This window comes from Ovis canadensis, chromosome 26, assembly GCF_042477335.2.
Source record: "Ovis canadensis isolate MfBH-ARS-UI-01 breed Bighorn chromosome 26, ARS-UI_OviCan_v2, whole genome shotgun sequence".
In the NCBI taxonomy this organism is placed as follows: domain Eukaryota; kingdom Metazoa; phylum Chordata; class Mammalia; order Artiodactyla; family Bovidae; genus Ovis; species Ovis canadensis.
In genome coordinates this window covers 22,225,772-22,229,687 of record NC_091270.1, presented here as the reverse complement: position 1 = coordinate 22,229,687, position 3,916 = coordinate 22,225,772, and the positions used below count along the sequence as shown (strand labels likewise).

At 48.6% G+C, this 3,916-nt stretch overlaps 1 long non-coding RNA gene across 1 annotated transcript; it reads left to right on the top strand.

The window, feature by feature from the left end:
* Nucleotides 1-379: 379 nt before the first annotated feature.
* Nucleotides 380-2,842, top strand: LOC138430841 (uncharacterized). The gene is made up of 4 exons (XR_011253405.1): nt 380-665; nt 1,053-1,270; nt 1,605-1,743; nt 2,181-2,842. It is a non-coding gene; the product is annotated as an uncharacterized lncRNA (long non-coding RNA).
* The last annotated feature ends 1,074 nt before the right edge of the window (nt 2,843-3,916 follow it).

The window sequence follows — 3,916 nt, the reverse complement described above, 5'->3', positions numbered from 1 at the left end:
GCTGTTACTAGATGTGTATTATGGAGTTAAGCATACTATACATCCGTGTTTTAAGAGCAAGCGCTAGCATCACATAATCCCCAACCCTGCGTAGCAGGGGCAGCGGACAGGGATTTCACTGCAGTCTCAGGCTGGCTCCCCGCCCCTGCAGGGTGGCGTGGGCTCAGTAGGTGGCGCTCTTGCCCCTCCATCAGCCCGCTCCATCCTTCATCCATTTATGTACAAGTTTAGTTGGTAGATTTTAATCCGTTGCTTTCAGTCATGCACGCAAACACCCTGCATGGGCGGCAGCTCGAGCTCTGAAAAGCTACACGTGGCCCTTGCGTCTCCCAGCCAGCTGAGGCTCTGCCCTTATCAGCTGTGGGCTTAAGGGTTTATTGAGATAATTGTTAAGAGCAGAGCTGGGCTTCCCAGGTGGCAATAATGGTAAAGACCCTGCCTGCCAATGCAAGAGACATGAAACTCAGGTTTGATCCTGGGTCAGGACAGTCCTCCGGAGGAGGGCGTGGCAGCCCACTCCAGTGTTCTTGCCTGGAGAATCCCACGGACAGAGGCGCCTGGTAACAGCACACACAAGAGAAAGAAGCCGATCTGAAAAGACCACGTCCTGTGTGATCCCAATTCTGTGACGTTCTCGAAAAGGCAAATATGGAGACAGTAAAAAGGTCAGTGGCTGCCAAGGCTTGGGGGCAGAAGGCAGGGGGATGAACAGGTGGAGCACAGAGGATGTTTCGGGCAGTGAAACTACTCTATGTGATGCTATAATGATAGATACACACAGTCACACGCTTGTCCCAACCCATGGAGGCCACAGCGCCAGGAGTGAGCCCTGACGGAAGCTGTGGACCCTGGGTAGTGATGGTGCATCCGTCGGTTCATCAGTCACAACAAATGTGCCATCTGGTGGGGATGTTGACGATGGGGGAGGTGACGCCTCGGTCGGACAGGGGATATCTGGGAATCTGTACCTTCCTCTCAATTCTGCTGTGAATCTAAGGTTGCAATTTAAAAGCACTCCGTTGTTTTAAATCTCAATTATCCTCTCTTCTCAGCCATGAGCCAAAACCTACTTTTATCTCTCAGAACATTTCATCAAGCACCTATCTGTGCCAGGCCCCTCGCCAAGCGCTGGAAACACAAGGTCCAGCTCTGGAGTGTGCAGTCCGGTGAAGACAGCGGCACAAAAGGCAGAGGGCGTGTCTCCCTCGCGGGCTGCGGGCGTCAGACACAGCCCACCTGTGAGGAGCTCAGCAGTTTTCAACCCGATAAGGTGCTTTGCAGCTGTTATACCTGAACCTTTGAGTCTGTTAAAAGAGCATCTTGGGCGAGCTGATTGAGACCTGGAAAGGCCCAGGAGTCATGACACCTCCTTGCTGGGCATTTCCTCCAAGTCCAGTCAGGTGGTTAGCAGTCAGCACTTCAGTCTGCCTGACTGGGTCTGGGTCCCTGCTCCATCCCTCGTGAGCTGAGTTAACCTTTCTGTGCGGAGTTTCCCTCAGGGCTCTGAAATCAGTGTGACAGAAACAGCCTCTGTTACAGGATTGTGTGTACAATCGAGTGAGGTCTAATATAAAGCTTTCTCTTTTTTTGACTGCACCGCCCAGTACATGGGATCCTAGTTCCCCGACCAGGGATCAAACCCACGCCCCCTGCATGGGAAGCATGGAGTCTTAACCACAGGACCATCAGGGAGGTCCCCTATACAGCTTTTCACCAAGTATTTGGCACAGATGAAAACACAAGGTTAGTAGAGATTACTCTCCCAGGTGGTAGGCATGTGGGAGGAGGTGAGTATGCCACGAACTCCTTATCTTCATGACCACATTTAAATATATTAAAACCTCTCTTCTCTGAGACATTTGGAATCTCTCAGGTTGTGCAGACCTACCTGACAGCCTTTGTCTGCTGTGTGGTCCCAGGAGGGGTGCCCCGGGGGTGCTCCCCAAAGGGAAAGGACACCAAGACTCCACTCTGCGCCTGAGGGCTGGCTGTCAACCACACTCCCCTAAGGCAAAGAGGAAACTCCCGTGAGAGTTTCCCCTATCCTTTGCACCTAGGATAAAAGCCCGGAGCAACTCACATAGAACTTTCTTTAAGGGGGGCAGGGGAAGGTTACAATTTTTTCCTGGTTCAGAGTTTCTGACGTGTTTCTTCTTGTTTTTCTTCATGCTTGGGGACAGGAGGAATGACACGCGGCTGCCCCATAATTGTGGGGCCTTCTCCAGTGGACCATGATCTATTTACTGAGAATTTTTTAATAAATAAACCACAGCCTTGAACCCTTGTGCCCTTATAAACCAGTTGGTTCTCATGGGGAGAGTTCAGGAGTTTTTATGGAGCAATAGTATGTTCTCATGAGAATTTTATTAGAAATCAGAGACTTGAAATGCATCAAGCAGGAAATTTATGAGGTTACATGGGAACCATCCCTTCATTTTGTCATTCTGGGTTAATTTACTTCTTCACAGTGTGTTGATTTACTTTGTAAATTTCAGTCATGAATTCTAAGCTTCTCAGCAAATTTAAGCCTGCTCATCAATTTCTTGAACGTTTCCCATTTTTTATCCTTAAAATAAGATAGCTAATTATTGATAGCCTATATAAAAGAGTCCAAACATCTATGGGAAGCGCATATTCCTGGGCAGAAATGTGTCCAAGCAGGTCTTTCCAAATGGCAAGGAATAAACAGAGCTTAGAGAAAAACATTTTTATAACCCACATGCAATTCTTTACGTCTTGAACTTTTCCACTTACTAGTTTCTCCAAATAATGTTTTTAATTGTGTTTTGCAAAGTACCCAGTTAAAGTTTCAGTCATAAAAAAAAAAAAAAAACAAAACAAAGCTTGTTTATTATCATGTAACACAACTTGGAAAATAGCCCAAACCCAGAATAGATGTTTGTGTGCTGGTGAAGTGGGGAGGAAGTGTTCTAAACAAGTTTTTCGTCTGGGCCCGTTCCAGCGTTTCATTAATTGTGTGCTGATGGTGTGAGGAGAGGGCAGGCCAGGACTGGCCTTGGCTGGAGCCAGGAAAGTGAGTGAGGAACCCCAGGAACTAGCCTTCTGTTAGCCAGCTCACCCCTTTGCTGATAACTCAGCCTGACTCCTGGGTGAATCCCCATATTAGGTAATGTCTCCTAATCTTTACATTTAATTCTCAAGTCATAACTATGTGTTTCCAGCCAAATACTTGCTCCGGGAGTTGAAGTTTATCAAGCTGCAACCATGGCATGGTGGCTTTGTCTTAACCTTTTCTGCCTCCTCATCACCCCAAACTCCTAGGCACCTATTTTAGAAAAAATTAAAATCTTCGTAATGAGACAACACAAGAAGGCAGCCTGGCAGCTGGCTTCCGATTTCTTGGCACTGAGAATGATTCCAGCTCCCCTGTCCCACCTCAGCTGTTATCTGAGCTAACGGAAGCTGGTCCTTCCTCCAAGATGCAAGCGGAACAGTCTCGGTCACCATTCTCTAATCGTTCCTGGGGTTGCCCGTGTGCCAGGCTCAGAGCTATGCTATATACAGCAGCAGGTTTACTACTGGAAACAGCTCTCTAACGAAGGTCCTGGGCCTCTCCCCATTTCACAGGTGATGAGCTTGAGGCTCAGGTGGGTGATGTAGCCTCTCTGTGATCACACAAGCAGATGTCCTCTTACCCCACAGTGCCCAGACTCTCCAGGGTCAAGGTCTGACCTGGGAGACACCCTGCCCTCGGCAAGCTCTCTTCCTAATTTCAAGCATAAGGAATGAGAGGCCAAGTCCAATGCTCAGAACCCAGTGACTGCCCAGCACGACCCTGTCCCTGTGTGGGAGAAGAGACGCTCTGATGGCAAATAAGCACATGGAAAGGTGCTCCTCGCATCCAATGTCATCAGGGAAATGCAAATTTAAGCAGTAGGGAGATGCCCCACACCCC